The sequence below is a fragment of the Crocodylus siamensis genome, chromosome 4 (assembly GCF_052110815.1).
Source record: "Crocodylus siamensis isolate JL-2025a chromosome 4, ASM5211081v1, whole genome shotgun sequence".
Classification (NCBI taxonomy): domain Eukaryota; kingdom Metazoa; phylum Chordata; order Crocodylia; family Crocodylidae; genus Crocodylus; species Crocodylus siamensis.
Genome location: NC_143398.1, coordinates 203549474 through 203562641, shown reverse-complemented (window position 1 = coordinate 203562641; position 13168 = coordinate 203549474). Strand labels below are relative to the sequence as shown.

The 13168-nt window shown below is 39.7% G+C and overlaps 1 pseudogene; it reads right to left on the bottom strand.

Annotated features, from left to right (window-relative positions):
* Positions 1-2508, bottom strand: part of LOC149867458 (dynein axonemal heavy chain 11-like) — a 291701-nt pseudogene extending 289193 nt beyond the window's left edge.
* Between the last annotated feature and the right edge of the window lie 10660 nt (positions 2509-13168).

The window sequence follows — 13168 nt, the reverse complement described above, 5'->3', positions numbered from 1 at the left end:
CTTGCCCCTTTTGAGAACATAGCTAATGCTACACTGGAAAACAGGTCATCGCTAAATCCTTTGATGGAATTAAGAACATTGAGCACAATCCTAAAGGTCTTTACCTAAGTGCCCCATTTAAGATAATGGCAGTTTTGCCTGCATAATGAAAAAGGTGTTCACTCATCCTTTGTTTATTTGAAAATATATATATATATATCCAGGTTAGACAACCTACAACCTATACCACTATATCTAGGTTAAACATTTCTCAATGCAAAAAAAATGGTTTTATGAAACTTTCCTGCTTTCAAAGTACTACAAAGTGTTGTTATACAGGTGCTATTGAATCCTTACCTGTAGTTCTGTGTAGAAGTGTGCTGGTAACTGCTGCCTATAGGTTCTCAGTAGCTCCACAGTTGATTGCAAAGACTTGAAAATGTCATCTATGGATAGGCGATCCCTTGCAGCCATCAGGTGTCCCAGAATTTCAACCAGAACCATGTCATCTCCTCCTTTCACTTTCTTAGCTAACCCTTTTTCAGTTTCATGGATGAATTTCTCTAACTCAGTAACACTAATATATGTAGTATTAGAAAAAGTCAACAGTTAATTAGCATAGAGCATGTGAAAACTTAAAGCAAGCTGTACACACCAATTATATTAATAAACAAGTAAATGCAATCAAATCACATCTCAAAGCACTGTGTCAAGTTTCTCAGAAGTTGACAATTGAAATTTGCATGTATGACAGCAACTCCATGGATAGACAGTATGGGGTGCAATGAGCTGATTCCCTTCAGGCCCTGATTTGCCTTTCCTTTTCCAGTACATTTGCTGAGGGGGTAGCCATAATCTGGCCCTCAATGTTCCAAAGTAAGAGAAGTAGTGGAAAAAGGGGATGATTAGCACAGCCAATAGCACTGGAAGGCCCAGAGAGTGGTCTAAGTGGGGTAGCTGTTACATCATAATCCATACCCTATCACAGAACCAGGATGGTTAAACAGTGGAAGTGCAAACTACACAATTTAAAAGTGCAACCAGGTTATTCTTCTCTGGTTATTCACCTCTTAGAATGACTAGACATTCATTACTCTTAATCCATCATATCCTACCTGTAATCCAGACGCTGCAGCTGACAGGGTTGAAGTATTAGAAATACAAATTACTTGTGGCAAGTTCAAAATATATTAGAAAAATAAAGAAAGTATATGCTTGCTTTGATGGCACCTTCTACTTAGATTTCATAGATTTCATAGACATTAGAGCTGGAAGGAACCTCGGAAGACCATCAAGCCCAGCCCCCCCACCCGATGGCCTACTTGATGGCCTCCAAGCTCTTTACAAGCAGTTATGAATTTAGACTGAAGAGTTTTATGATCTACACAGATATCACTATCCATCATTCATAGATGGAGGAAGTCAAGGAGAGAGAGGTTATATCTATTGCCCCAAGTCACATCTAAGTCTGTGAGAGAACCGGGAGCAAAATTGTCTCTCATTCCTAGGCTTTATCTTCCCAGTCCTTCTGTCCCTCTTTAAACCCAAGGATCTGAATTTCCAACACAATCATTTAAGAGTATTCTAAGTGGCTCACCTGTGAATTACATGGTTGCACAGATGCTCCTTAAACATCCAGCTCCACTTTTATTAATATTTATTAAAGGCATTTTAAAAGGCTTAATGTCATCTTGGAACCAGCTATTAAATATCTTCTGATTTTCAAATTTACTAACTTCCTTGAACAGTGTTTCATAAACATCGATTTTCAAGGGGGAAAATGTCATTAACACCTTGGATTTTTAACCAAATCTAAAAAAGAATGTAATGGTATAATACCTGTTCTATAGGCACAAGACAGAGAAATACAAACTGCAAAAACTGAAATACCTGTGCTTTAAAGTGTGCTAGCTTTGGGAAGCATTTCTGAGGCTCATAGTCTGTGGACAATTCAAGCTGCTTAGTAATAAGAAATTCCCCATATAGGAGGAACTGCTTCAGCTATTTAGTTTTACCATCCATCCATAGGTAGCTGTATTTGCTAAAATGACTTTGATACTCCTGAACATTAACACTTACTGACTCCATCTTGCTCATGACTACCTGACACATTTCTTCCAGTATATCCATCTGACCCACATCTTGTTAAATGGGAAAATGGAAAAGTGACTGGAGCCAATGCTTTAATTTGACTTAAATTAAGAAAAGGTGGGCTGAAAGCCAAACCACAAACTACTTGCCAGGATCCAAGAAGTTACATCAATGGCAAGCATGTAACCTAACCTGCCAGTTACCAACAAAATCAATCAAATTGCCTGTCTGAATGAATTAACTGAACTGCCCAGATTTTTTTTTTAATTTGATAGTTTTACTTGTACCTGCCTTGCCAGCATCTGAGAGTTTATACAAAAATTCATACCTTCCGTATCTAGTTATCAATGGCCACAAAAGATTACTACTGTTATCTTCCACATGCGCTGACAAAATACCCAGCAAGGTATTAATCTAAATAAGGTGTAGAAGGCTATACTAAGCAGATGATTCTTGAATCAAGTCTTACTAAAACCACCCAGGACTGAATCCTATAGGCAAAGTCCCTTCACAAAATAGTCCCTGTTGTCCAAGCATTGGGCTTGAACCTTACAGACAGACAGAAAAATGATGTCTCGTTCAATTATGACAGGGAAAACGTAGTAAGACACTCTCTGCCCACCTCCCAACATTTGGGTAAGACAGAATTTTGTCTGAAATCTAGCAGATGCAATAGATACTATAAGCTCACAGTCTGATCATAGAAGCTTTTTTCTAGCTTTAGGAGACTTGAATTCAATATTAACTGTTGCCAGTTTCAAAAAATATCACAAAACTGCGCAGGTGGATTTAGCAGGTATTGCACCATCTGACAGGGGAGGAAGAAAGCTGAGATTATCCCTTCTCCCAACACTCCCAGGCTCAAGAAAGGTACAAAATAGACCTCCATGTCTGTAGGGAACAGTGATTAGGATCTGTGCACCCCTGGGACTGTGACCTTAGAACTGGACATTCCAAGTAGAAGCCAACCCAGAGAAACTCAAGCTGACAAGAATCATCACCTCCCCCTTTTCCTGGTGAAAAGGAGCTGTTGGACAATGATGATGCAATCGGCCTGCTTTTTCTATTTGCTTCACCCTTGTCTAAACAGTCTCTGCCATGTATTGATTAGCAGTTTGCTCCAATCCCATTCTACCTCCTCCCTCACCACCTCTTCCCCTAAAATTAACTCAAGATGCCTCTCTTCTTCCTTTTTCCCCATGCTATCTTCCTCACTTCCCATCTCTTCAGCATTGCTTTTCTCTGGTGTATCCCTTACTGCATATTTCACAATATTGCTCTGTATGTATTCTTTGTATGGCTGTGAGCCACTTATATTTACCTGGGTTTTTAACTGATAGCTTATATATTTGAGAGATTTTGATTTTAGAATTCACTTTTGACTTCAATAAATACATCTGGGAAAAGGAAATGAAATCACAACAAAGCTCTCACCTAGTAGACTGGAGTTGGGTAACACTTGCTAAAAAAACTCAAGCTATTCTTGAGTATTCCAGTAACAGCAAAACTACAAGAATGTTTTAACATTATTCATAAACCATTTTTATTTCCTGTGAACATTCACATGAAGTTGCTGTAGGCGAAGAAATGTGAATACACATGCTAAGTAGTATTATGGGGATCAGAGAGCAGAAACAATGTCAGGTGACCTGTGCATGCAATTACACAGCACAGAGAGCACTCAAACCAATCACCACAGCAAAGCAAATGGTTCTCAGGAAATATGATTGCATAAATCATTTGCAATAACATTCTAAGTAATGAACCCACTGCAAACACAAAAAAACTGTTGGAGAATAATTCACAAACATCAGAAGCTACATTCATCAAATAGCTTATTCTCTGCAAACAGAATGCTCTAGACCTCACTGAGTATTGAAGATGGCATTCTAAATTGGGCAACTGAAACAGAAAGAGTTAAAAAAGGACAGGCAATGTAATTGTAAGAATCCTAGTTGCTTGAAGGAAATGACTAGAGGCATTAATACAAGAAGGAGAGAGATAAAGGTTAGGGAGTGCAGAAAATGACAGCCCACCAGGAACAGATGGTTAAAAGTCTTACAGCTCCTCCTTAGCCTTCTTGGCATAAGCTATTGCATGGGGGTGATTTGGGTGGAGAAAGCCTTATGGAAGGGTCAACTATCATATATTTTTTAATATTACCTAATCAATGTTTTTTTCCAAGATGTTTGACAACTCTGTTTACAAATGATTTGATTCTGTAAATGTTTCTGATTAGTCCTCCCACAATGTCAGAAAAATTGCTATTAACATTAGGGTCCAAAGAAGGTTTAAAAATCATTTCATTGCCATTAAGAACAAGCAGCTGCACTTCAAATAAAGGAGAGGATTTAAATGTTGTCTCAGTGTTTTCAATCAGATACTGGAGAGAACACTTGATAGCTTTGAACAGCCCATCTAAAATCATGTGGTCTATGTACTCAGTGTAGGCTTTCCATTCATCAGAGAGAGGATCTGCCTGGAGCAAGTTCTGATTGTCCTGGAAAGGGTAATTTAGAGAATGGGCAACAGGGTTTAGAATTGCTCTTCTCTATGTGGAATTCTTATCCCTGCTAATTGATAAGTTTAGGAGTAAAGGAACTCTCACTTTGATGAAGAAAAGCTTTCCCACCATTTACAACATAATTACCTTTTCATTGTAACTTTTACAAGTACATCTGGAACTAATTGCTGAAAGCTATTTCTCTTTAGAGCTGGATTTGCATTAGCAATTGCAAATATTTGAAAACATTTTTTTAGGTTTTGTAAACTATTTAATTCCAGCTTTCCCATTCAACATACTTAATGACAATAGCAACTCCCAGCTCCAAATGTGTGCTGGATTTATGAAGTTTATCACTGAACTAACTGATGAATTCTCTCTCCTGTCTCTTGGACCATGCAGTACAGTTTAGACAATTTTACCTTATCATCAAGGCACAGAAGGGAACAATTTTGACCATTTTTCCTTACAAAGAAGGAGGCTTCACTCAGTCTATGCAAACGCCACTGTATTAATTCCACATTACATTTGATCTTCTGGATTGTACTATGCACATGGTGAACAAGTTCCCTGGTCTGTTCAATATAATTCCATGGGTCTTTATTCTGCCAGGTCAGGATAGCTAAAGAAGGTTTCAGCAGCTAGTCAATACTCTTGTGAGCTGTGAGCTCTACTTCCACTCACAATATGGTCTGCCACAGTCTATTGTAGCATTTCATAATTAAATTTCTGATATACTGATTGGAGAATAAAAAAATCACATTATTCTTTACACATTTATCAGAAAAAAAATTTACCATAGATTTTTCCTTCTCTGGGGTTGCTGTTTACTTCAAAGATGCTCAACAAACTAGAACCAAAATATAGGCTTGTTTGTCATATTTAACTCTATTGCTTGTTTGAATCATTCTAAAGTATAAAATTGGAAAGATTTAATACATTCTACTTCTATTTTGTTTTCAACACTTGGTTTAGTCAGGGATAATCTTGCCTTGAGCAGGGGACTGGACTAGATGACTTTGTGAGGTCCCTTTGTGAGGTCCCTACTTTCCTACGATCTAGGAAATGGACTAAAACCATAAAACTCCACCAAGGTGCATGGAGCTGCAGACACTTTGGAGGATAGGACTAGGATTCAAAATAACTTTGATATACTTGAAGAATGGCCTTCAGTTAATCAAATTAAATTCAATCAGGGCAAGTACAAAGTCTTGCACTTTGGATGGATGAATCACAAATACAAACCAGGGAAAAAACTAGTTATGCTGAAATACTGTCAAAAGAGACCTGAGAGTTATGGTGGACTGCAAGCTGAATATGAGCCAACTGTGTGCTCTTATTGCAAAACAAGTCAAAAATAGAAGAGTCACTTACATGAAAAAGAAAGCTTCTACTCTTTTCAGCAATGATGAGCCCTCACCTGGAGTGGTGCCCAGTTTGGGGCACCTGCACTTCAGGGAAGACATAGACAAATTGGAAAGAGTCCAGCAGAAAGCAAAAATAATAATAATAGTAGGCTCTCACTGACCTAGGTGACTTTTGAGAAGTTTGGGAAAAATGAGATTACTGAGTTGGGAGAAGAGAAGACTGAGGTGGGATTTGATAACAAATACCTTAGAAGTGATATCAAGAGACTGGTGATAACCTATTCTTTGTGGCTGCAGGGGACAGGACAAGAAAGTAACAATATTAAATTGTAACAAGGGACATGTAGGTTGGATCTTAGGAAGAACTTTTTCACACTGCCAGTAGCTAAGCTTTGGGACAAATTACCCAGAAATCTTGTAGGATCTCCACCTCTGGAAGTTTGTAAGAGCATATCTGACAAACAAATACCTTGAGTGGTTTAGACAGGGATGATCCTGCCAAGTATTTAAATAGTTAATGATGAACTGGGCTGCTTTGCTCATTACAAGTTCCACAACTTTGTAACTTCCCAATTTGAGGAACTGATGCCATCAATACACTTACAAACTAATACACCATGGGGAATGGGCCCTTTTGCATTCAAAGGAACAAATATATATATTCAGTAAGACCAAAATATAAGATTAACTACAAACTACAGGGTAACCACCATCCAGGAGACAAGATAATTGGGAAAAATAGTGGAGCATAGTTTGGTTTTAGTTTAAGGTACTTGAAGATGTGAACAGATTACTACAGTTATGTCAATTTTCTTTCATGTGTTTATATTCACACATATCTGTCATAAGAGAGCTTCTGTATTTACCTTGAAAAAACTCTCCTGGAATATAAGTAGATTGCAACTTCTGGTATGTTGGGATATTTCAGAATCTCAAGTTACTTACTCAAGGGGGACCTTTCAGAGGACAGCAGACACCAAAATATACATATGAGATTTGAGTATTATTTTATACAAAATATAGCTGTTGGTATTTTTGATTTAAAAAATGAAGCTGTTTCAAATGATCATACAATGGGGAAAATCCTGCAGAATTTGCTTGAAGAAAATTTTCATAGACTTCAACAGAAGTTTTCCCATGGTAAAGAATGCAAGACTTGGTTCTCAATGTACTTTAAATCTGGTCACGTTTCATATTTGTATGCAGTTTTTAAAAAACCTGAAAAGTATTCTTGAAGTTTAAATCACAAATACACGAGGGCAACTATATTAGAAAACATTCTTGCAAATTTTTAATTGATATGTATACAGTTAGTAAATTCTGGACAAAATTCTTAGATCTGATCCATACTGTCCATCTACAGGCTTCCCTTGATTTATGCAAGTTCTTTATATGAGAATTCACTGTTAAGTGATGAGCATATTTAGACCTATAATTTGTTATACAAGAGGTAAATTCACTCTTATGCAATCAGCATAGATGCCCCCCAGCCCCAGCAGGTAAGTCTGTATGGGGAGGGGAAAGGGCCATGGTCCCACTCACCCCAGCCCTAGCTGCAGTGGCCCCGAGAGAGGCCAACACCAGCTGCCTGCAGCTGCTGGGCTGCACCGTGCTCCACCTGTCTCCCCACGCCTGGGTTCACCCCAGCTCCTGGGCTATACCATGCCCTGGTGCAGGCAGCTGGTCTAGACTGCTCCAGCACAGGCTGGGGTGAGTGCGGACAAGCGGAGCCCCAGGTGGCATGGGGTGAAGCACTCACCCCAGCCCTGGCTGCAGCAACCCCGTTCTCTGGGAACACATGTACAGCATAAATCAAGTGAACCCTGTATCTGTTTGCAAAGGGAATTTTTGTCATAAAAGAAACAAGAGTTTCTGATATAATCCAAATAAGTATTAAATACATATTTGCACAATTAGATTTACCACTGAATTACCTTTGGATCAAAATTTGCTTCCTATAATCCAGAATCATCACCACATTTGAGAATGGGTTGATTAAGATATGATACACAAAGACGGTTTATATCTTGTGCCCAGGAGGTATATATTTCTTCCTCATCTCTATCCAGAACTTCCAACATTCTTTTATACTTTTGGAAAACTACATTTGCCTCCTCCATCGGCAAATTCTAGAGACAGAAGAGATTTCACCTCAATGTCATTTCTAAGTGCATGGCATGGCTACAACCTCAGAAAGCACCTGAAGTGTTTTAAGCCCCACTGTACAATGTTTTACAGCAATACTTACAGATGATTGATGTGTCTAAAATGTGTTCTGTGCTTGAGCAGCCTCTCATAACTCCCAAGACCATTTTAAATTGCCTGCAGTCACCAGCATATTTTTATGAAATGCATCACATTCATTCCTTAACTTAAATAAACAGGAGCATTTATGGTGATAAACTGCCAATTTTACCATCAATATAACTGCAAATAAAGCACCAAATCTGCCCCTCCTGAAGTTAATATAAAACCTCCCACTGACTAATGTGGGAACAGGCTCAAGCCCAAACCACTATAACATAGGGGAAAATTCCCATTGGCTTCAACAGAACCAGATCTTTGCCTTTAATGCTTCTTACATTGTGGCCTACAGAAGCACTTCAGGTGGTTCAGACAGCTGCTTTTGTCACTCCGGTGAAGCATCTGTCATTTTACAAGGAATGAAGCTTTCTGCTGGCTATAGGCCAGTCCAGTATTCCCTTAGGACTCCCACAAGCTTTTCCACCTAACCAAAGTAAAAGAAAACCTACTCTGATCCCTAGATAGCTATTTCAAGTCTTTGTTAGATGTTCCTGCAGCTAAATCCAACTGTGCACATATTTATGACCAATGTCAGAGGGGAGGGGGAGCAAACAAAAATGAGGTCATAACTAGCTGCTGAGGAGCTGGGGAAAGGACAGCTCTACAGGTGGTACTGCACTTGCCACCAAGAGGACCAGCAACCTTTATCTTAAGATAAGGCCTGATTTTGGAAACTTGGTTTTTTCTTTTTAAGGATTTCTTCCTCAAATTTCACAAGAAGAATTCTTAAAGATGCAACTTCATGCCAAGGGTTCAGTGGGGGAGGTGTGGGGGTGTATGTGTGTGTAAGCAGAGGTGAAACTAGTATTTTTGGCACCCTGGGCATGAGATCAGGGGAGAAGGATGCCAAGGTGCTACAGCCACTGCATATGATCCCCTGATGCCAGAACCAGCCCCTGTAAATTTGCGCCCCACTTACCCACCCCTAGTTATGCTATTTCATGAAAGAGCCTACAGAGTTGAAGGTGTGATTTTTCAACACAGGGGTGAAATTCCACATTCTAGTCACTCAGGACTGGCTCATGAATGTAACTGCTTACAGAGAGGATTTGAGCACACAAAAACAAAAAAAGAAATCTTAATTTACCAGCTACTTGTAAAAAACTGGGTTGACAAGCTTTCACACAACTGTTGTAATAATGGTTAAGACCGACCACGAAGAATTGTGTAACAGTTCTGACAAATTTTCACATACATTCATGTTATCCATTTTCTGCCCTTTAAATTGTCTTTATTTTTCCACAAAATTTCATAGATATGGTAATTTGACATGAAAGCAGTAAGTAATTTTGAATCGTTTTATACTCCTACAATGAAAAAGTATCACTAAAATGGATTAGGTTATAATGGAAGTTTAACAAAATTTAAATATTGGAAATGCACAATGAAATGTAGAAAATGCTCAGATTTCTAGCTTTTTTGAATTATCTGCTGCATTTTCCACTGCTCTGTATCTGCTTGTACCAGAGTGAAGGCTTTTTTAAATCTTCCTAACTCCTTGCAGCTGTCATTATCTTTTCACATTAGCTCCTTATGGCTCAATTAGCTCTTTCTTTCCGAATCTTAGGATAAGGGAAAAAGTGATATCACCAACGGACCTGATACCCACTCCTTCTTTGCTAGGATTTCTTAAGTACCAATATCTTATTTCTACATAGTCATTAGGCATCATTAGATCACTGACTAGACAAAGGTGAATTTGAAAATCCTCAAGTTACAAAAACTTACAAATGTGGAGAGTTAGCTAAATGTCCCAAAAATGTAAACTGAGCAAGAAATCTCATTAAAGCATACTCCCTCATAACATTTTCACTATCTCTGCTTTCACTTAAACCAGAAATACTATAAAAAACCATCTTTCTCCTGCTTTTTCTTCTTGTTGTGTCCTTGTCATAAAATAGATGTTTTTCCAGAATTGAGCACAAGTGATGGCTCTTGCTGTGCTGCATACAGGTCTCCCCAAGGAGTTGGCAAACAAGTAGATGCTTCATGGTCTGCACTTCACCATACTCACATGTATCCATATCGCTAAGTAACCCCATTTGATCATGCTTGTTTTTGAACTTCCAGTTTGCATGTACAGGCAGTCCAGGCATCACCACGTTAAAGAATCTGTATCAGCCCCTCTAGGAATGTCCTCCTGGGTTCCAGGTCCATTTCAGGGCATCTGGTTACACGCAATCTTTCCTTCCATAACCTCAGTCATGCCTTATCAGCCATCATGTCCAAGGGCACAACACTGGTCAAAAGGGATGCTTGCAGACATTAAAGTAAATTTAAAAAACCACAACATGCTTTACCAGAAGCAGCAGCACATTACTTCAACTGGGCTCTGCAAAGTCTATATAGATTGGGCACTTCAGCTGGGCTTTTTGATGCTTTTATCCAATAGCTGATTCAATCAGCTATTAGATAAAAGCACCAAAAAAGCCCAGTTTCCGATCTATACAGATGTTGGACAAGCTGGGTCTAACTAGCACAACACCTCTTCTGGGCATGTGTTGGGCTCAGCATGGGAGCATGCTGAATTTAAAGTAAGGCACCATTTTTTTATTTTTTAACATCTGCAAGCAGCCAAAACCCTTTCATATTTTAAAACATTTAGTTACCTGCTTCTATCATAGAGTGGATGCCTAGGGTCTTCCATCTGCCATGATCTTTCTTTTTGGCTTGCTACCTTTCTTCTAATATCAGGTGGTGTGATGCCAGCCAGTTAGTATAAGCTATTGTTTAGTGTTGGCTGCTTACAGATGTAAAAAAAAAGAAAAAGAAAGCCAGAACAGTACTTTACTTTAAACTCCATGCACCCACACACCAGGTCCAGTGCATGCCCAGAAGAAGCAGTACATTAGTTGCACCCCACTTGCCCAATGTCTGTATAGATCAGGCACTTCAGTGGGGCTTTTATGATGTGTTTATCTAACAGTCAATTGAATTACCTTTAGCTACAGCCTCCAAAAAGCCCCTCTGAAGCATCCAATCTATACAGACACTGCAGAGTTGGATTTAACTAACACACTGCTTCTTCTGGTAAAGCAGATTTTTTCTCCCCATGTCTGTCAGCGCCCCCTGTTATTTTATGAAAGCTGTCTTTTAGAATTGGATCTAGTTTCTTGGCATGAACTGATCATTCCCATAACTGGACATGCATATTCTCCAGTGAAGTAACACAAGGCAAAAGCAGTGGTTCGTAATGTAGCTGGGTTTGTTCCCCATTTTGAGGTGACCAACTTTCAAAGTATGTTGTTACAGGTACTGACTTGCCCTTTCATCTTTACACGTGCTTTGAAGGTAAGTGTTTGGTCCAATGTAATCCCCAAGTACACAGGGTTTGATCCATAGATTTATAGATGTAGGGTCGGAAGGTACCTAAGTAGATCTTCAAGTCCAATCCCCTGCCATTGGCAGGAGAGAATACTGGGCTCATATGACCCCAGCTAGGTAATTATCAAGCCTCCTCTTAAAGACCCCCAAGGTAGGAGCCAGCACCTCTTCCCTTGGAAGTTGGTTCCAGATCCTAGCTGCCCTGGCTATGAAGTAGTGCCTTCTAATGTCCAGTCTGAACCTACTCTCAAACACCTTATGGCTGTTATTCCTTGTTACTCCGGGAGGTGCTCTGGGGAACAAGGTCTCTCCCATTCCCCGCTGGTCCCCCCCGGTAAGTTTATAGATGGCCACCAGGTCCCCTCTCAGCCTTCTCTTGTGAAGGTTGAACAGTTTCAGGTCCCATAGCCTCTCCTCATAGGGTCTGCCCTGCTGACCCCATATCATGTGAGTGGCCCTCCTCTGGACCCTCTCAATGCTGGCTACATCTCTCCTAAAGTGTGATACCCAGAACTAGATGCAGTACTCCAACTGTGGCCTGACCAGGGTCACATAGAGGAGAAGGATCACCTCTTTGGCCTGCTTGTGATGCATCTGTGGATGCATGACAAGGTGTGGTTGGCCTTCCTGACTGCATCCTCACATTGGCAGCCCATGTTCATTTTGGAATCGATAATGACTCCAAGATGTCAGTGGATGATTAGTCAGTGGGATTCCATCCCAGGTGATGTTTAATTTCTGCTTGGCTTCTCCATGGTGCAAGTGAAAGGCTGTGTGGCCTGTGTCTTGGTTGGAAGTTGGCACAAAGCTGGCTCTTAATGTAATAATCTGAGAGGTTGCTAAGTACACATCAGTCTGTTCTTGACAGTGAAGTCCTTCTCTTGCAATATGATGCATAGATCATCAGTATATATGATGATTACTCTGTGTGGATTTATCATTGGTATATATGTTAAAGAGGATTAGTGCTAGCACACTGCCCTGTGAAAAGCCATTTCATTGTCATCTCCAGTGGCTCTGTTTCTTGCAAAGTTCTACATAAAAATGCCTATTCTCCAAAACAGATTGGATGAGTAGCTCTAGATGATAGTGGTGTGTCACATATCATAGACTTTGGAAAGCAGGTTTTGGTGGCTGTGTGTTATGCTGCTGATAGGTCTACAAACACCGCACCTGTTATCATTCCTTTCTCAACTCCATCTTCTATATGCTGGGTGATGTTTAGTATTTAGCTAGTCAGGACTTGCCTGGCCTGAATTCGGTTTGTTCTGGTATTAGATGTTATTCGATATGAAGTGAGAGGCAACTCAGAATAAAACTTTCATAAAGCTTATAAGGATGGCACAGGAGTGACACTGGCCTGAAGTTCTCTGGGCCAGAGGCATCAATCCCTGACTTTACCACTGAATTACCTTTGGATCAATAGAGCTATTACATGGACGTTTTGCCATAGTTTAGGTATTCTAAGAGTTGATGAACAACTGTTAAAAAGGCATAATAGCCATAACTTGGTTATGGGACTAAAGTGCTGCAGCTGAACAGAAACAGGAAACATGGAGGTGCATAAAAGTGAAAAGCATTTTCAAAAGTCATTTGAACA